This window comes from Pavona decussata, unplaced genomic scaffold, assembly GCF_977016875.1.
Source record: "Pavona decussata unplaced genomic scaffold, jaPavDecu1.1 SCAFFOLD_87, whole genome shotgun sequence".
Lineage (NCBI taxonomy): Eukaryota > Metazoa > Cnidaria > Anthozoa > Scleractinia > Agariciidae > Pavona > Pavona decussata.
In genome coordinates, this window is record NW_028145504.1 from 667,501 (window position 1) to 688,712 (window position 21,212).

The following is a 21,212-nucleotide window of genomic DNA, read 5'->3' on the forward strand; positions in this document are numbered from 1 at the left end:
ACTATTGACATTGTTGGTGGAGAAATTTTTTCTTTCTTGTTAGCAATATGTATATGTAGGCAAAACAGGCATTTTAACCATTGGGGTGGGTAATAAGTCCTTATCCACCTTGTTACAATTTATTTTAGTGATTGAAAATACATGTACCTATCATTATACACTGTATTGTTAGAACATTGTATTCAACTTTGTTGTGAATTGCAAGTTATGAAGCATTGAACCTTGGGGAAAGAAATACCGTAAAAAAAAAAAAACTTTGAACCAAATTTTGTGTATTATGCAGTTTGTAATCATGCTCAAATGCCATAAAGTTTGAGATCATGAAAATGAAGGTGCAAGTAACTACAGTTGTATTTTAATGCATTTTAAACATTTTTTGTAGGCTCTCCCATCCTCGAAGAGCCACTGAATAATTGTGTAACTTTAAATTAATATTTACACATGTATTTCCTCACCTTTTTTCCAGGTCCATTCCTGAAGAAGAAAAATAAATTTCCAAGCAGCAGAAACAGAGCAATCATTGACATCAAAATCAGATAAGAGTTGTATAATGCAACATGTGCAATTTCAATGAAGTAAACATCAGATCATTTATGATACATGTATTATTTTCCTGACACCAATGAGGCATTGGTGTAAAAAGGATTTTTTTCTCGGAAAGTTGTACATCAATTTCTTTACAAAGTTTATGGTTGTAGCTGTCAAGAATTTATCTTCTCAGCATGTGTACATGTACATTCTCCATTTTAAATTCCAAGGAAAGTGTAAGAAATTGCACAAGAGTTTGCAATAAAAGTTGTTACAATCTACCTGAACTTGAATGGGAATTTTGTTATTATTGTGATTTATGATTTTGTTTCTGATTGGTTGAGAAATTTGCGCACATTTTGCTACCCAATCACAGAACTAGTAAAGTAAAACCATAGCCAAAGCAAACGTGAAAAAACGCCTGGATAAGCTAGGTTACTCTGTTTTTCTAGTTTGTTTTCCTACTACAGCTGAGTATGCACCCTTTTACTGCGAAAACCAGGCTAAACCTTGCTTTCCAGGTAATATTTGCCAACCATACCTAACCTGAAAGCCTTGGGAAACCAGGCTTACCTGGCTTTCCAGGTTATGCTTTCCCACCACACTTACCCTGAAAGTCTGGGAAAACCCGTCTAACCCTGCTTTTCAGGTACGGTGTTTTAACCACACTCACCCTGAAAGCGTGGTAAAACCAAGGTTACCTGGCTTTTCAGGTTCTAGTTTGCGCGCCGAAACCAGCTTTACCAGGCTTTTTAGGTAACTTTTGACCAAGCTAACCAGGAAAGTCTGGTAAAACCAGGCATACCAGACTCTTAACCAGACTTGAGTTCAAACCAAAAGCCTGGTAAGCCTGGTTCAACCAGACTTCACCAGGCTTACCAGTCTTTTTACCAGGCTTTTGTTGCAAGGGTTAAGACTTAGTTTGCAGTACTCTGCGGCTTGTTTAAAATTACCATTACTGTAGTTTTCACGGCCCATTTTGAAATAGATATCTCTCTCCCCCTCTCTATCCCCCTGTTTTTTGGCAATGTTAAGCTCTCTCAAGTGTTTCACTATATCTCCTGACTCGTTCTCTGCCATTTGGTTTAGATGATAATCGGAGATCCTATCAAATCTGACTTCTGTTCACACAGGACTAACCTAGAAAAGAGAAAGTTTGAGAAGTACAATTTAGTAAAGGCAAAGTAAATTCTCCTTTGCTGCAAAACTTACATATATCCGCGAACTTGTGCAAGTGGTTCTAGGCGATTATGTCAAGTTTTCGTGGTATAATTTAAAAGCGCTTTGGATTTGAAAACTTTTGAGGTCGGAATTTAAATTCCACGATTTTTTCACGTTTAACAAACTAACACAAAAGTTTTAAGTGAACTAACTAAGTAATAAAATAACTAATTAAATAACTAACTTGCTAACAAAGCAACCGATTGCAACTGACTGACTGACTGACTGACTGACTGACTGAACGACTAGCTGACTAACTAACCGAACTTTGTAACCGCACTAGAACCAATTCACTTGCTCACTCAGGCACTGAATAAACAAATCAATCAACCAATCAATAAAAAGTAGTAGCATGCATTCATTTCCAGAGGAAAAGGTGAAGGTTGCTGAGCGAAAGGCTAAACACGAATCGTTTCACTGATATTGATAACAACACAAATGAAAAGTACATTCCTTGTCGGAAATGAGTAGTTTTGCAAGACCCTGCACTCTGCTCCCTCAGAAGCTAGGAACTGAGTTGGTAGTAAGGCCGCAATTTAAGTGGAATATGATGTGATTTTGAGGAGAAGAGTTACTTGTTCTGTATGTAGTGCACAGATTAAACAGCATACGCCGAACATACTTTATTTAAACTCGGTAAAAATCTTCATTAATTTACAAAATAGTGACATTATCATGAATCAATAAAAAACTATTCAATATTCTGTTTTACAAGTTTGTCGAACAATTAAGTAGAATGAGAATGATGATTATTCAAGAAAGTGACGCAGGCATACTCGGAAAAAAGAAATCCGAGTGCTCCTATCAGGAGTCGAACCTAAGACCTTCCGATTACTAGTTCGGATGCTTTACCACTGAGCTACAGGAGACTCGTGGGAGCTAAGGCCATTAAACTAGGTTCATGAGACAAACATCCTGCATACTGCTAGGATTTGAATGTCGAACGTGTGGTATATGAAAGAAATGTGATGGTATGCCTGCGTCACTTTCTTGAATAATCATCATTCTCATTCATTCACCAGGCTGGAAATATACCATCACATTTCTTTCAAATTAAGTAGAACTATTTAATTTAATTCAACCCATCCAAAAACGTACCGTCAGGCTGTAGCGTTCACTTCTTTCCTAAATTGAGGGCTTCTCAGGTCAGTTCCAACAAACTCAATGAATTGAAATGATGGCTCTGCAAATAGGAGTTTTAGAGACAAGCAATTACAGCCGCAAGGGCAAGGGACAAATTAATGGGACGGCAATGCCTTAGGCGGCGTATTTTATTATTGCTGGCTTAAGTTGTTGTTATTCTTAGCTACCATGGCCTGCTTGTCACATGCTGGCTAAGGCGGCACCAAGTAGAAAAACAGAAACTATTTAATTTTTAAATAACGAGCACAAGACCTTAAATTTCACCTTTTTACTGAACTGTCACGAAGAACTTTGACTCAAAAGAAAGCTTTAAAGTTAGCTTTTTTTCTGAAATCTTAACTACTTTTAAGTAATTAAAATTAAGGAATGAGTAGAAATTATTCCCCGTGGATTGACATTAGACAGACAAAGGGAACAAAGGGGTTGCTGCATATTCGTTTTCAAGTCATCTACTATTTTGGCTGCTTTATTTTCCAGTTTTGGATGTGTAAGCCTTAGTTTTCGACAGGCCCTCGTTTGCAGGCCTGAACAAGCTATTCATACGCCCTCATCATCAAGTCGAGACAGCGGCAGATCTCTGCATGTCGCCACCCTGCTAGTCCAGCGAAAGTTCTCTTAGCGATTCATTTTCAAATGGCCTGTTTTAGGTGGGGCAAGACTAAAAAAACATCCCGTGTTTTAATATAAACAAATTTTTAGTCGAAACAAAACCAGACTGGGCGAAAAAGGTAAAATAAAAGGATTGAACTGTACATTCAAGATTCAGCTGCTTCACTTTATCAAAATAGTGATAATAGAAATAAATAAGCACGCAAATGTTTCATGTTCGTAAAAAGTAAAATAAACGAGATTTCTTTTTTTTTTCTTCTTTTTAGTTTCAGATGTTTAGTTTCAGGTGCTTCCAATTCTCGACGTATTTCATTTTCCATTATCGGCTGCCTCACTGTCCAGTTGTGGAAGCTTCGTTTTCAAAGTTCCGTTTCTTCACTTTCGCGTTTTGGGTGCTTCGTTTTTGAATAGCATTTTGGATGATGATATATAAGGTTTTGTTTTCGACACCATCAGAAGTACATCTGATTCGGGTATTACGTTTCTCTAGCCCTCACACAATCAAACATCACTAAAGCTGAATAAACAAGACGTGCTCTTGGGGGGATATAACCAGCCAACATGGCCCTATGAGAGGACCCGGAAGTTAACGCGAAGTTGTTTTCTTATCCCCTCGTGTCTCCCCTCGGTCCGGAGTTGCCTATAATGAAACTACTCTGTACTAAAAATATCTGAGAACACGCTTAATCAGTAAAAAGGCACAACATTACATTTTAAGCATACAGTCGAACCTCTTTATTACGGACACCAAGGGGACAGGGATAAGTGTCCGCATTACAGAGGTGTCCGTTTTAGAGAGGTAGACTTTATATGGATTTCGGTCTCTCAGGGACCAAGAGAACTGTCCGTAAGAGAGAGGTGTCCGTATTAAAGAGGTGTCCGTAAGGAGAGGTTCCACTGTACTATCACAAAACCGCAGAAAATTCATCCTTTTTTGCGGAATGAATATTTACAGTTTAACAGCCACTCAGACATAAGGGTCAATACGGCTTCAACAACAGACTTTAGAAAAGTCACATGCATTTTAGACTTCAGCCTGGTTTGAGAACATTTTCAAATGAACGTATCGTGTCAGTCAGGTCCATCTAGAATACATAATGGACTTTATATTGATTAATGAACATGTTTCATACGGTTAGTAAATTCCAAATACATGTGTGTCTCTTCAGGAATGACCACGACATTTGCGAAACTCTGAATATCGCAAACTAGGAAACTAGGAGAAATTTGAGAAATAGTGGGAGTTTCTCGGTGTACACTGCACAGAGTAAAGCAGGAGATCAAACTACACAAATTAAAGGTGACAGTTTGTACCTCTTATCTGTTTATGTGTAAGGGAACTATTACTAAGCTATGAATATGTTAAGCTATAAGGCAATGACTAACCGTTCACTGTTTTTTAAAATGGATCCTTCTTTGAGTCCGTTCCAACCAGCTTATTAACAGAAAGGATGACTCTGTAAATAAGTTATTTGATGAAAAACAAATGAAAATTATTCGTTAATTATCTTATAACATGCTTACAAAAATCACATCAGCCGAAGCTTATCACAAAGTACAAGGCCGCAGGACAGAAATTAATCAGTAGTTTCACCGGCGATAATGGTAGCGTACACTGTACATATTACTTACAACTAGGTTAAAGGTTTACTTTAAACCCCAAATGTGATCTCTTATTAAGTCCAAAAAAAATACGGGGATTATGTGTATTAGTAAGCTCGTATTTTTGTAGAATGCCGGCGAAAGTCTTCGATATTATTAACTTGATTAGACCATCACGTGATTTTGCGTCACCGAGTTTAAGAGCCACTGTCTGTAAATATCGAGAATCCGGCGTCAGTCGTGAAATTTTCAATTTCTTCATATTTTGCCCAAATAACCTCTATAGTGAGTTATTTTCGAAAATACTATTCAAAGGACCTGAAGCGCTTTAGTTTTTTCAAAATCTAAGAAAGTTCGAAAAACGCCATTTTGGCCTTCCGGGCGGCGTCGAAACTGCAATAAAATTATGCATTTTCTTTTCGCTCGTTCAGATCAACGCAATAACATCTATCGATGTACTTTGGTTAACTCATAACAGAACTCTTGATCTCCCTGAATCACTAAATTATTTTGAGAAAGCTCTTGAAAACTGCTTCTTTTTGGCTGTGACAATTACCCTAGTTACAGCGCTTTAGCGGATAAGATAATTTTAGCTAACTTTAACAGCAACAAAAGCCCACTGGTACATGTAATTTGAAGTTGAAACTAGCATGGTCTTAAAGCTCATTCTTTATAGTTTGTTGTATAAAAATTGCTAAGGCGGCCCGACAAAAGTGTCCTGTCGAGAGACGGAAACGTGAAGTGTACTTTCTGGAATTTCGACCTTTCACGAAGCGAACAAGAAGCATCCCGATTCCGAACAGAACCGCAGTGCCACATTGTTAAATCTACCGATGGAAACCTGTTTCGAAATCCTGGATGCATCAAAACAGTCTTGTACTCAAAGCTACAATCCCTTTTGATTGAAAATATTATTAGGTTAACACTTGTGGAAAACAGGAGACGTGTAGTTCAAGCCGTGAAATATGTAATTCAACGCCGCGCCGAGCAGACGGATATCTACAGTACCACGCACGTGTACATGACGCAAGATTGCTATTTCGTTCCGCTATTATTTTACCGTTAAAACTAAAAAGAAGATCCTTAATATCATGCATGTTGTCGTCTTCCTTCGTTCATTCTTATCTCGAGATTTTGAAGCTCTGAAGGGAACACGCCACACGCCAAAAAAAAACAAACAAACAAACAGGGCGATCAAATTCCAAGACAATGCAAATACGGTAGCTACAAATCCAGGCCCGATTTAGTATTCAGTCGATTAACGCACATTTATTTTATATTCCAGTGATAAGGAATAATATATATCAAATGATTTCGTAAACAAAGTAAAGACAAACTTTCAGCAATGTCAAAGTACCGTGGGAAAGCAACTGTTAGCAAGCTTTTTAAATTAATTTGTAGTTGGAAACAAAAGAATGTCAACCTCACCGGTCTTTTGGCGATCCTTGAGAAAATTAGTGAATCCCTTGCTTCTATTGCTATGTATGAAAAACTTGCTCCTATATGTAAAGTTAACAAACCGGTAGACTTGTTTCCTCCAAAGGCTGTGAATTTCCACTGGGGTATTGCAATTACCTTCCGTCAAGTACAAAAGTTACTTTTATAGTTGACCAATCACGCCATATGGTCCAGATTTCTCCCTCTACAAAACGTTTCAGAATGTCGTTTGTGGCCGGATTTTGAAGTAGTTTTGTTTGCCTGTCCCAATAACTTTCCGCCTCTGGGAAACTTGCAAACTGGCACTGTTATGGCCTTGTCGGGAACGGTGTGTAAATATTCGGCGGCTGCAGCAACTGTGGAATGCGTGACAGTCTATCGCGCGGTTCTCAGTGTCATAAGAGGGCTTAGTTAATGGTTTTCGTCCTTGCTTGAAGAGATTTCTTTAACTTCTTTAACTTTTTGTAACTTTAAATTTTTAAATTTAAAGTTGCAAAACTAAGAAAAAAGGAGTGTATCGTGCTCGCTCATATTTAAATCATCATCATCATCATCATCATCATCATCATCATCATCATCATCATCATCATCATCATTTTCATTTCAGAGCAAGGGCTCTAACTCTGAAAGCTATAATCAAGCTGGAATTCTGCTAGCTAGAAGTTCTAGTCTTTCAAGGGACCGACCGCTCTCTCCTCTTACCTTTTTCTTTTCGGGCGCGTGCACAGTGGAGGAAGGGATGTTGATGCTGGACGATTTTTTTAAGCAATTGGATTTTTTAAACTTTTGTCTTGGAAATAATTTTATTTTTAATTTTTAGGTCCAAAAAGAACCATTTGCATTTAAACACAGGAGCCAAACAAAACAAGGCCTTAGCAGCAGCCTTGTTGAACAATTTCCTGTGATTTTTTTCCACCTTCCAGTTTCATTGCCCACCCCCCTACCCCCTCCCAACGCGTAACGCGCAAAGCGCGCGGCTCCACTGATTTGAGCGCTAAAAACCGCGACAATATAATGTGTTACTGTGAAGTTTATAATTATTTGACACCTTACCTGCTTGGGAAAGCAGCAATTTTGATTCACTGTCCACTCCACAATCGTCGCTAACTGTCCTTTCTTGGCAAAATGCGAGATGCCCTTGGACGCGCGATAGACTGTCACGCATTCCAACAGTTGCTGGATTCTCTGAACTGGAGCCGCACAAACAACCAACCAAAATCGCATACATATATTTCCACACGGCTCCCGAGAAGGCCATAATAGTGACCGTTAGCAAGCTTCCCAGAGAAAAAAAGTTATTGAGACAGGCCAACAAAACTACTTCAAAATCCGGCCACAAACGACGTTCTGGAAGGTTTTGTAGAGGAAGAAATCTGGACCATATGGCGTGATTGACCAATTATAAAAGTAACTTTTGTAGCTGACAGAAGATTATTGCAATACTCCAGTGTACTGAATTTTACCACATCCTTTGGAGGAAACAAGTCTACCGGTTGCCAAATATACCTATAGAAGCAAGTTTGGCATACATAACTTAAACAATAGAAGCAAGGAATTCACTACATTTTCTCGATTGCAAAAAGACCGGTGAGGTTGAAATTGTTTTGTTTACCTTGTTAACAGTTGCTTTCCCATGGTACTTTGGCATTGCCGATAGTTTGTTTTTACTTTGTCTACATAATCATTTGATGTACATTATGCCTTATCACTGGAATATAAAACAAATGTGTGGTTGTCTTAATCAACTGAATACTAAATCGGGCCTGAATTTGTAGCTACCGTATTTGCATTGTCTTGGAATTTGATCGCCCTGTTTGTTTGTTTGTTTTTTTTTTTGGCGTGTGGCGTGTTCCCTTCAGAGCTTCAAAATCTCGAGATAAGAATGAACGAAGGAAGACGACAACATGCATGATATTAAGGATCTTCTTTTTAGTTTTAACGGTAAAATAATAGCGGAACGAAATAGCAATCTTGCGTCATGTACACGTGCGTGGTACTGTAGATATCCGTCTGCTCGGCGCGGCGTTGAATTACATATTTCACGGCTTGAACTACACGTCTCCTGTTTTCCACAAGTGTTAACCTAATAATATTTTCAATCAAAAGGGATTGTAGCTTTGAGTACAAGACTGTTTTGATGCATCCAGGATTTCGAAACAGGTTTCCATCGGTAGATTTAACAATGTGGCACTGCGGTTCTGTTCGGAATCGGGATGCTTCTTGTTCGCTTCGTGAAAGGTCGAAATTCCAGAAAGTACACTTCACGTTTCCGTCTCTCGACAGGACACTTTTGTCGGGCCGCCTTAGCAATTTTTATACAACAAACTATAAAGAATGAGCTTTAAGACCATGCTAGTTTCAACTTCAAATTACATGTACCAGTGGGCTTTTGTTGCTGTTAAAGTTAGCTAAAATTATCTTATCCGCTAAAGCGCTGTAACTAGGGTAATTGTCACAGCCAAAAAGAAGCAGTTTTCAAGAGCTTTCTCAAAATAATTTAGTGATTCAGGGAGACCAAGAGTTCTGTTATGAGTTAAACAAAGTACATCGATAGATGTTATTGCGTTGATCTGAACGAGCGAAAAGAAAATGCATAATTTTATTGCAGTTTCGACGCCGCCCGGAAGGCCAAAATGGCGTTTTTCGAACTTTCTTAGATTTTGAAAAAACTAAAGCGCTTCAGGTCCTTTGAATAGTATTTTCGAAAGTAACTCACTATAGAGGTTATTTGGGCAAAATATGAAGAAATTGAAAATTTCACGACTGACGCCGGATTCTCGATATTTACAGACAGTGGCTCTTAAATACAAAGGGATGAGTTGAACACCTTAAACTTCGAACTTATGACCGAATTCTCAGCTTGTGAAAAATAATTCAAATTTGGCAGTGAACATACTGTTACCCCTCGTGGATTGATATTTATCAAACAAAGGCAACAGAGAAATGGCCATAGATTCGTTTTCAAGTTTTAGTATTTCGGGTGATTCGTTTTCTAGTTTTAAGGTGCCTGTCTTTCGTTTTCGAAAATTTTTTTTTTTTTTAATCTTTTTTGACACCCTCCCGTCCCTTGGCTTGAGCAATTCATTCACAAAGCACTTTTCATCACCCCCAGGCAGCTGCACATGTCATCATGTTGCTGCGCAGACAATCTGGAACGAATTTATTCAGTCTGTTATCCATTCTGACAAGAGAAAATGTTTGACGTATGTGAATGAATTAAAATAAATAATTGCTTTGTTTACGAGCTTCAAGGTGTTTCATTTTCGAGTGCCATATGTTTTTGTTAGGCATTGGTTGTTACACGTTGTAGTTTGCGGGCTTTGATTTCGACTGTAGGTTACTTACGTTTTTGTCTTCGATTACTTCGTTTTGGATACAATCGATAAATCAATCAATTTTGTTCGCGAGGGTGACACTTGACAGTGTGTTACGACTTATAAACTTTGTGTTTCTGAAAAAAATGCTTGTTTACAAGGAGAACGGATAGTCCTTAAGGAAAATATTTGATATCTGTGAAAGAATTAACATAAATGATGGCTTTGTTATATTTACCAGCTTCAATGTCATTCTTTTTGAGTTTCGAATGCTTTTGTTTTGTTAGGTATTGGTTGCTGCACGTTGTAGTTTTGCGGGCTTCGATTTCGATTTCGAATTGGGTGTTTCTATAACATATCTCGCCAAAAATTAAAATTTAACCAGCCTGGTTTATCAAGTTAAAAGAAGAATTTTCAGCCACAGCCATCTCCATAATTTTTAGTTTAGTTAGTTAATAAAAACTGAGTTATCATTGTAGACTAAGTTATAGTTACACAACTTCAAGTAAAGCAAATTTGATATTGAAATTCCGTTAAATTAAAAAAAAAAGACCTGCTGTCGACCTCTTGTTGAACTAACTAAAGCCGACTAACACACAAGGGATTTAATTATTCCGACTATTATATTTTTGAATTCATCATAGAATGTATTCAAGGCAGTTCCTGGGATAGTAAACCAGTACAATTTAAAAAACCAAAATGGGCGAAACTTTCTGATAATTCTCGCACAGGTCCGGTATTAGCTATAGTGAAGCTACTCTGTCCTAAAAAATATCTGATAGCACATCATTACAGCATAATATCAGGTATTGGTACAACTCTACTAGCGTTCTATGACGAATGCTGCTCTCTCATTGGTTACGCTACTCCATATCAATTCTCACCAAGTAGTGAGAAGTTGTCAACTAAATGGCGGCGGTATTGTCGTGTTTTCGCAGTTTCTGTGAAGAGGATTTTCGATTTTAAATTACTCGTCGAGACAATGCCAGGGAAGGCAAAAAGTACAAAGAAATTTGGAATGAAGAATTTTTACTGTAAAAAGGAGTCGAAACAAAACTTTAATGATTTTTTTCTCCATTTACACTATTAAAAGTCGGGAATTTTATAATTTTGAAAACATTCAAAATTGGGTTTTCAACACTGAAACAGTTCTCAGATAACTTTTACGTCAGTATATCTTTGATTGTCATTTTACAATAATAAAAAAACTCGGCTCGTCAATTCAGTTTCGAGCAAACGAACGTTTTTTTTATTTAATATAAAATCTTGGAATGCAAAGGCGCGCACTTAGAACCCAATGCAATGCGACCTGTTTATATCATTACTCAATAAAAACGTTAACCTGTCTTGTTAAGTTTTGAACGACTAGTAGATTTTTCTAAAACAATTAGGTTATTCGCTCTGGATTTCTATGCGTAATAGGTGATCCAGGCTTCGCCCTCATCAATTAACCCGCGATAAAAATCTCGAACTCATAATCTAATTGTTAAATAAAATCAAGGACTGTTGTTGTCAAGTTATCTAATATGTGGAATTCAAAACCGCAGAAAATTAACACTTCTTTGAGGAATGAATATTTACAGTTTAACAGCCACTCAAGTATAAGGGTCAATGCGGCCTTAACTCCGCAGAATTTATAAAAGTCACATGCATTTTAGACTTCAGCCTGGTTTGAGAACATTTTCAAGAGAAAGTATCGTGTACGGTCCGATCTATAATAAGAATAATGGCCTTTATATTGTTCATAAGTTAGTAAACTCCAAATTCATTGATGTCTCTTCAGGAAGCAAAACGACAATTGCGAGAATCTGAATTCAGCTAACTCGGAAACAAGGAGGTCGGTGATTGTAGCAGAAGGGCTGCAAATCAAGTTAAGTTGTACATAATTTGTGAAATTTGGGAGTTTTTTTATGTATAGTGCACAGCGTAAAGCAGCAGATCTTAAACAAACTACACAAATAAAAGATGACAGTTTCTACCTTTTATCTGTTTATGTGTAAGGGAACTGTAAGGCGATGACTCACCTTTCACTATTTTTCCAAATGGATCCTTCTTAGAGTCCGTTCCAACCAGCTTAATTATCAGAACGGATGACTCTGTAAATAAATTATTTGATGAAAAACAAATTTGTGAAATTTGGGAGTTTTTTGGTGCATAGTGCACAGCATAAAGCAGCAGATCAGTATTTTAAACTAACTACATAAATAAAAAGGTAGTTTGTATCTCCTATCTGTTTATGTGTAAGGGAACTATTATTAAGCTATACATACGTTAAGCCGTAAGGCAATGACTTACCGTTCACTGTTTTTTCAAATGGTTCCTTCTTAGAGTCCGCTCCAACCAGCTTATTAACACATCGGATGATTCTGTAAATAGGTCATTTGATAAAAAAAACAATTCAAGGTTATTCTTTGATTATCTTATAACGTGCTATGCTGACAATATCACATCAGCCGAAGTTTATCACAAAACAGTGTTGGGTAGAGATCAATCAGTAGTTTCACCGGCGATAATAGTACCCTACCGTCGGCTGTATATTTTACTTACCACTTGCTCAAAAGTTTCCTTTAAACCCAAAATGTGATCTCTTATTAATTCAAAGACAAACTGCGTGGATCATGTACAAGGGGGCGTATTTTGTAGAATGCCGGCAGATATTATTAACTGATTAGACCGTCACGTGAATTCTCAGCTGGTCAAAAATAATTCAAAAAAACCAGTGAAAATAGTGGTACCCCTCGTGGATTGATATTTATCGAACAAAGGCAACACAGCAATGACTATAGATTCGTTTTCAAGTTCTAGAGTTCTGGGTGTTTTGTTTTCTAATTTTAGTTTCCTGTTTTTCGTTTTCGAAGGGTTTTTTTTTTTTTGACACTCTCCTGTCCCTTGGCCTCAACAAATCACTCACAAAGCCCTCTCTATCACGTCCACACAGCAGCACATCTCTTCATGTCGCTGCGCTAACAATCTCAAACGAAATTTCTTTAATCCATTCTCAGAAGAAAATGTTTGATGTATTTGAATGAATTAAAATAAATGATTGCTGTGTTTACAAACTTCAACGTGTTTCATTTTCGCCGAAGTGTTGTATGTTTTTGTTAGACATCGTTTGTTACACGTTGTAGTTTTTTCGGCTTCGATTTCGACTGTAGCTTTTTTTTTTAATCATTGTAAGTTTACTGTTGATTGTAATTTTAGCTTTTTAGCCTTTTTAATCCGTTTTTAATCTTGTCATGCGCATTTAAACATTTCATCAAATTTGCTGATTAGAAATGTCATTATCATTATTAGCTTACTTACTTTTTTGCCTTCGATTGCTTCGTTTTGGACACAATCGATACATCAATCAAGTTTGTTTACGAGGGTGACACTTAACAATCTTTTCCGACTGACAAACCTTGTTTCCCTCAGATTCCAGATCAAATTGGAATTTAGAAATGTTGGTTTTGAGGAGAGGGGAAAACCTGAATTCTTGGAGAAAAACCTGTGACAATCTGGGAACGAAAGTTAATGAATCCATTCGATCATTGACAAAGGGCCTGTTTACAAGGAGAGCGGATCGATAACCCTTGAAGAAAATATTTGGTGTCTTTGAACGAATTAAAACCTTTGATTGCGTTTTTTACGAGCTTCAATGGTATTTATATTTGAGTGTCGAATGCTTTTCTTTGGTATCAGTTGCTGCACGTTGTAGTTTTGCGGGTCTCGATTTCGATTGTAGGTTTTTTATGTATTTGCCTTCGATTGTTTCGTTTTGGACACAGTCAAAAATACTTCTATGTCCGATCCTATCCCTTCCTTATGTCTCGGGATATTCACTACAGCTGAAAACAATATCGCTTAGGAGCCTTGCGTGCTAATATAATATTTTTGTGAAATATCAGCAAATTGCAATTTAAACAGCGTGGTCATTTATCAGCTTTGAAGTTGAAAAGAAAACTTTCGACCTCAGTCATCTCCTTGATTTTTGCTTGACAAAGCATGACTAAGGATAACCAGGTGTGACGTATTTACTTCTAAATCAAAGTCAGGGAAACCCCCATTTTTGTTTTTAAACCACAAATAATCAATGACTGATCAAACTAAACCTTCAAGAACATAAGTGAAGGCTTGTTGTGTATCGGCGCGCGGTTATGTCACAGAATTTTATTTCCATTGAAGAAATGCTGCAAATATCATATTTATCGACATGGCACTAAGCTGCAAGATATTCGTCAGATGTTTGGCAAATGTTTAACGGGTCAATAAAAGAGGAGGAAAACACAAACCTTCCTCGACCATTACCACCCGATTTGGTTGGTGTGTATTACGGGTTTACATAGCCCGATAATTAATATTTACAGGAAAGGCTTCGCGTGTGGAAAATTGATGTACCAGATGATAATGAATACAATAATGATCTTTTAGTGTTTGCAAGAGAAACGAATGCGCGGTTTATTAATTTAGTTGAAAACCAAAATCAAAGCTTTACAGATCGTGAAAGTAAGGTTTGGGCTGAAAGTAAAGTTTTTAATAGTTTACAAAGAAATAGAGAAACACAATACATGGAACATTATTTTCGAGAAAATGATCCTCATGAGGACCAGATACTGAATTGAATTTGACAGATTTATTGAAATAACGAAGGGTGAAATCGGAGGCCTAGTCGGAGCGAGGCTCGGGATGGGTTATTGAAAGAATAATGGACTGAGGCATACGTGAACGTTGCACGCTATCAGCCACTGCACAGAGGAACTTACTTGGGTCTTCCACAAAAGCTGAATAACAAAAAAAGGGATAATTAATGACCAAAACAGGGATAACGAATGTTTGAAGTGGGCGATCAGAGCTGCTTTATATCCTGCACCAAAACGTAAGAATCGAACCCATAAAGACAAAGCAGCTATCCGGTTTAAGATCGATTACAAAGGGGTTGACTTTCCAACACCGGTGAAACAAGTAAACAAGCTTAAGGCGCAAAACACAAACCTTGTAACAAATATATTTGGCTGGTAGAAGGATTATGTAATAGTGCACAGGTTAAGTAGGAAAGATAAAAAAAGTACCAAGGATATACCTTATGCTTATTAAATCGGGTGAAAAGCTGCACTATTGCTATTTAAAACGCTTAAGCGCATCGCTCTTCGATCAGAGCGAAAAAATGCAACGCAAACACTATTGCGTTATGTGCTTAACTGGGTTTTCAAGAGAGGATTTGCTTGAGAATCCCCAAAAAATACTGCAATGGAGTTAATGGTAGACCAAGAAGGATTGATATTCCTGAAGAGGGAAATAAAGCGATTTATTTCAAAACTCACCATAAATCACAGGGTGAAATAAGGCGTTTACGTTTCAGGTTTTCTAACTGATACTTCACGGAAACATGAATGTCCGCAGGCGGAAATTTGAAAAACCGTTACGTGAAACAGGTGTGTACATTAGCGGCTCTGCGGAAACGCATTCCTTAAATTTACGTATCAGCACGGTTTACGCAGTTACCGAAACTCTTATAGCCGTCATGTTTTCCCGAGAGAATGTTCGCAGGCAACACCATAAACAGACCGGAAGGTACCATACGTAATATATGCAAACTTTGAGGCTTTGGCACAGAAGATTCATCGTTGTGCTAGAAGAGAAGGGATAACGGAAAGCTACACTGACAAGATGGAACTGCATGAGGCTTGTGGGTTTGCCGGCTTACAAAGTTGTAAGGTCTGATGGTGAGGTCTTTGGGCAAAGAGTTTACAGAGGTGAAAACGCAGTGGGAATGTTTTTAAATAGCATTATGCAAGAGGAGGTGGCAATAAGAGAAAATTTGGCCACCCCAAAGCCACTTGTGATGACAGCAGAAGACTTGAAAAAACACAACAACTCAACCGAATGTCATACTTGTAAAACAATTTGATAAAAGTTCTTTTCTTTTACTCAATTGCTGCTTATGACCATGATAAAGGTGATTATTGCGACCAAAGTCACAAAAGATGTTATTACGAAGCACTGAAAAAAATACAGTTCGTTGGACCAAGAACAGAAAGAAAAGAAAAAAAAACTTGATTGACCAATGGATTGCAAATAATCAAGTAAAATGTTTGTTTTGCTCAAAAACTTACATGAGTGAAAACCACATATGCTTCTTCAGAGCAAGCCCTTGAAAAAGACTGGAAAAGTATCTACAGCAATGCATTTAGATGCGCAACAGACACCAAAAGGCGTGAATTTCAGTACAAGATAATTAATAGAATACTTCCTTTAAATGATTTCCTCTTTAAAATTGGTAAGACAAATTCTCCTTTGAGGTATAATAATGAGCCGGATCTAACCGATTCTGTGTCAGACATATCTTTCGGAAGTTCTTAAAAACATCTTCCAGCAGTGCCACATCCGTTTCTACGTATAAATCGTGATAATCGCCAAGGTTTTTGCAACTAAATACCTGCCAGACCATCTGTGTGCGGGCATATTCCTCGACTGTTATGTGCTCATCGTTAAGCTTGTTGTAAAATTGATCTAATGACTCTTTGGGTGTTGCGCTTACAAGTGAATCAGGGCTTCCTTGCAAAAAATGTAAGCTGTCAATGAAACAAAGACCTCCAACTGAAAATGTAACATGTTTTCCCATGTAATTGGCAATGCATTTTATCTCTTTCTTCAGCTTTGACACCGCTTGCATTAAATGATGCACGTCGTAGCCCCTTAGGTTGTGGAATATAACTGGTATTTGGTCCGTCTTGGGGTTTATTCGCAATTTTAAACTACGTTCATTGTGCGCGGTCCCGTGGTACTTGCCTGTTATGTGGTAATGGTTCTTTATAGAGTCTTTGTAGCTGCATCAAATTTCCTTTTTGCAGAGGGGCTAATCGAAATCTTTGACACCAGAATATAATAAATTTTTTTAGAGGACAATTCGCTCAGCCGTGAGAGAAAAACAAATCTCCTCTCCATTGTTTCCGCCATTGATTTTCTCTCTGGTACTGTACGTTTCCTGCAGAAAAAAAAGATATCTGCTTTTTGTTTTAATAACCAGTTGAAAATGCATTTCCTTTTTTCGAAAGAACGGATCCCTCTTACATTCAAAGAAAGCAGTTATAATTGAAAATTGTTACCCTCCGTCGGGTAAAAAAAATTATTAACGGCTTTGAGCATTAGATCACTTATAAAAATATGCAATATGGCAACTGGTATTTATATGAATTGAATGCAAGGCACAAACTAGAAACAAACTGACTTGGACATGCGCGGGCGTAGCGTGAGGCACGCGTTTTGGTGCAGCGTCTTTGTCCCCAGTTTTTTTTTTTTTCCTACAAACCGAAAGTAATCCAACTGTTTAGAAATTAAAAAGCAGAGAATGATAAACGATACATTCATATGACTAGAAAAGGTCGAAAACACAAACGTGGTGACCGCGGTTCCGTGGAAGAAGGGCAGTCAGTTTCAAAGTGTACTAACATGGCGGCTGCCGAGGGCGAAACCTTCGAAACAGAACCTCCAACCACCGAAGACCGCCTCTAAGAACCCAGTCTAACCTAATTAAGAGAGATGCTAGTGGATGTAAGAAAAAAATATTCCATTTTGCCGTGCGTCTGTACTCTGATAACGCACAGATGACGTCAAAACGTGGTGAGAACAAAGAAGTACGCTACGAGCCGCAGGCAAGTAGCGTGACTGATGTTCTCACCACGTTTTGACGTCCTCTGTGCGTTATCAGAGTACAAACACACGGCAAAATGGAATCTATTTGTTTTATACAATAACCAAGACGTTTCAACACATTTCGTGAGCGAACATCGCGTTGCCTGAGCTGAGTCAAAACTTTTCCAGCAAACTCAGTTTTAGACTACTACACACAAGCAATTGTGATCTTCTAAATTAGAGTATAATTCGAAAGAATTTCACTAAAAATTTTTTTCAAAACTAACCTTTATTCCAGAAGGAACTCCTGACCCCAAAATAGTACAGGATGTAAGTCGCTTCACTGCGATTTGTAATCAATTACTCGCCAATACCGGATTTCTATCGGTGACATATTTCGATAAATATTTGCTTCCTTTTCATGTCACAACAAAGTTCCAGCTTTCCTATCCTGGTTGAGGTCACTCTCAGAACGGTCTTTGTCCAATTTTTTATTGGGCTGTTTTCCTTTCCTGCGAACATTTGCCTGTGTTTGTCCGCTACTCGCAAAAACAATTTGCAAAACTTTGTTGACCAGTCGCTCTGGCTGGCCTTTAGACTCTGACTCTGACTCTGACGTCAATCGTGCGTCTATACTCTAATTACACACTCCTCTAGACCAATCAAAACGCGAGTCTTACACAGTTTATTGTATAAACAATACTACTCCATCTCTGAGAAGATAGAGCGATTTGTTGAGAAAAATTTAACAGCCTAATGAACCAGAGTTCATCTGATGTTTCAAGAAATGTATGAAGAAAGTCTAGCATGTGGTTACTGGTCAACACATTGATTTTTTTTTTAATGCCACACTAGCAACTTGTCAATTATATTATTATATGACTAGATCACTTAACACTCTGTAACTGATGAAAAACATTTGAACTGGTCAAACAACAACGATTGAAGTGAGTGAAATGCCTGAAGCTCCAATGATTTGCCACACCCAATTGCCATTAACATCCTCACTGTTTATTATCCTGTCAACTCTTATGCAATCTATGCAGGCTATAGAAAGTGGCTTTTATACATTTGCACCTTTAAAAGTGTAGGCATTTGTTTATACTGTCTTAAAATCAGTAATACACTTAATATGTTATAATACACACAGGGCACAGATTTCACTAGCACAGCAGGATTTGATGTACTCTGTAAGCGCATGAGAGATGGGAAACAGATGTGTCAGGATTTTGAGATGAGGTACTTTTATTACATGGGATGCCCTGATGGGCAGACTGTGTCTAAAATTCGGCTTAGTTGTTTTTTTTTTTCTTCATGGTAGCTTCAAATCTGCACATTGATTTATTCATTAAACTCCGCTCTCTCCTAGAAGGGATCTATTATTCTGATTGTCTTGAACAAAAATGGCCGAATCAAAATCTATTATCGGCGTGTATATCATGAAGGAGGGGATCCCCTCATCCATGCCTGTGTGACGTCGAATCATCATTTGACCTAATGGCTTAAACAGATTGTGATTGCCAATGCATTAAAATACAGTACGACACTAGTGTATTCTTGTTTCATTCTAGTCCTAAACAGGGTGTGATTTTGGGTTAAATGTTTTAGAGACGGCCCGAAAATTTTGAATTCTGTCTTAAACGGGATAGGGAAATCGGAGAATTGTGTCTTAAACAGGGTCAGGGTTTGAACGCCCGGGCCGCACTCTTGAAGATGCGCGGGTGATTTGGGAAAAGGAAATGGAACAATGCTGTGATGTAAGTATTGTGTTAAGTTGGTTGAAGGTGGAGGTTTTCACCCAAACATGCTGCAGTAAATTAGGTGCAATCTTTTCCTGTGTGTCTTGGCTTGTCTGTTTTTGTCATTTTTGTTTGTCTATACCTTCGTTAGCTCTTTGTTGGCCGGCATTTTGGGGGTTTGGGGGGAGCAGTATGTGAAATAACCACTAGCGCTTTGTTATGTACGTATGTTTCCCGCAACACCGTAAGGTATATCATTGTCAACACTGATTATCACGTTTCTAGCGTTTGGCTGTGGCTGAATGGCCATTGGAGCTTTGGTCCATAAAGTAGGTTGCCTTCCAGCTTTCACTGTATTCTAAGACACCTACATGTACCTTCAAACGGCTTTACGTTTAAGCAACTCTAGGACTCTTTCATGTATTCAGTATCTTCCAGCTGTTACACTGGTCGTGGGACATGTATACAACTTCTTCCTTGGAACTATTTCTTCATTAACTGCAAACTAAAGGTTTCAATTTCCTTTTTGGCAATTGCAAGTTCGCGGGTTTGAGTATCGCACAAACAGCGTTTTAAACAGTCATCATTGAAATCACCACTATCACCATATCGAATGTGTGTACTAATATTTATCCTATGCCATAGAGAATAGAGCCAATCAGAGAAGCTAGAAACCCGTTACATATTCTGCGGTATGCAACGGGCAGTATTCCACGAAAAATTCCTTGCGTTTCTCGCGGCGTACAAAGGCTTTTATACATTTAATGAGCAATACCTATTTATGTTTTTAATTTTTTTTTATCACAATTCTGTTCTTTCAAGAAACGTTGCCAATCGGTTGAACATTTTTACTGTTAAAGCATTTTAAAAAAGAGTGACGTTTTGTGTTAATTCAATTTTGACTTGCCTGCTACTATCAAGGTAGCTTTTTCTCTGGGGGGGGGGGGGGGGGGTGGCAATGAGTTGTTACGTAACAGGTGTTTCGAAAATCGCTCCTATTACGGCTGTACTGTCAATCAGAGTGAGTGTTACGTAATCAAAATTATTTATTTTAAACTGCTATTTCAAACTCTGGAGGAAGAAAGGATCGCGTTTTTACGGAATGCAATGTGGGTGTACACTAACACAACTTCGCTGAACTGCGTTAAGGTGGATGAGGTAAGAGTAGCATGCGCAGAATCTGACAAACTTTAATTGTAAAAGCGCTAGCGTTTCTGGCGTCACAGGCTTAAATGGCTGTGTCGGTTTCTAAATATTATGTTCTGGGCTCTTACAGCAGATCAAAATGAATCGAATATTAACACTCAACTGCGCTCTGCCTTTGTTTTGTTGATTGAAGTTTTGCGAGAGTGGTTTTACTTGAAGTTTAATTCCCTCAAGTATAGTATATAAATAATACCAACCTCCTATTGCCCTAAAGTTCATTAAACCTCCAGCTCCACCACAACGCCCCTCAATCTCCCCAACCCCACGCGTTCCATTTATTCCTTCTAATGAAAAAAAAAAATGAAACATTTAGGAATAGGGAATACAATGATGACATGTTATCCCTCGTAAGAGGTTTTGAAGTTGCTGAAGTACAAAATGGCTTTTAAATTATCATGTGTCACCGAATGTTTGCAAGAATGTCGTCCCAAATTCATGAACACTTCAAAGAGAAATCTCACACATTTTCTGCATATTTTAATTCCAGAATACGGTCAATCGAATGAAACCTTATGCTGTGAGGCGCTACAGAGATTTCATGGCATTTTTGGTTTTAGTAAAATCTCTGTAAGACAGTAAAAGAAGAAAGCAATACAAAAAAAAAAAAAAAAAAAGCGTTTATGTGTATCTTTCCGAACCGACAATTTAGATAAAGATAAATTATGCGTTGTTTACTTTTCGCCAGGTCACTTCGCTCTTACACCAAAGTAATTGACTGCTCGAAAAGTTGCATTAAAATTTCCTTGCACTGTCTGGAAGCTAGATCCACCCAATATGGTTTACTCATTTATACTGAAAGTTT

At 37.8% G+C, this 21,212-nt stretch overlaps 3 protein-coding genes across 15 annotated transcripts in view; 1 reads left to right on the forward strand and 2 right to left on the reverse strand.

The window, feature by feature from the left end:
* The window catches only part of LOC146474632 (proline-serine-threonine phosphatase-interacting protein 2-like), a 96,345-nt gene that overhangs the window by 70,245 nt on the left and 4,888 nt on the right, over positions 1-21,212 (forward strand). Inside the window, exon 10 of the transcript XR_014866029.1 lies at positions 20,264-20,362. The gene's annotated coding sequence lies outside the window, so the exon portion shown is untranslated. The remainder of the gene's footprint in view (positions 1-20,263; positions 20,363-21,212) is intronic.
* Positions 1-21,212, reverse strand: part of LOC146474633 (uncharacterized) — a 92,409-nt gene that overhangs the window by 50,743 nt on the left and 20,454 nt on the right. For 3 of the 13 annotated variants that reach the window (XM_085116350.1, XM_085116355.1, XM_085116344.1), the window contains 3 exons: positions 12,150-12,220; positions 11,879-11,950; positions 4,888-4,958 (listed from right to left, as the gene is read on the reverse strand). The gene's annotated coding sequence lies outside the window, so the exon portion shown is untranslated. Of the gene's footprint in view, positions 1-4,887; positions 4,959-11,878; positions 11,951-12,149; positions 12,221-12,401; positions 12,506-21,212 lie in introns of those variants that run through there. The other 10 variants (XM_085116348.1, XM_085116346.1, XM_085116343.1 and 7 more) reach the window with 6 other exon arrangements.
* Positions 1-21,212, reverse strand: part of LOC146474636 (uncharacterized) — a 68,590-nt gene that overhangs the window by 4,778 nt on the left and 42,600 nt on the right. The window lies entirely within an intron of this gene.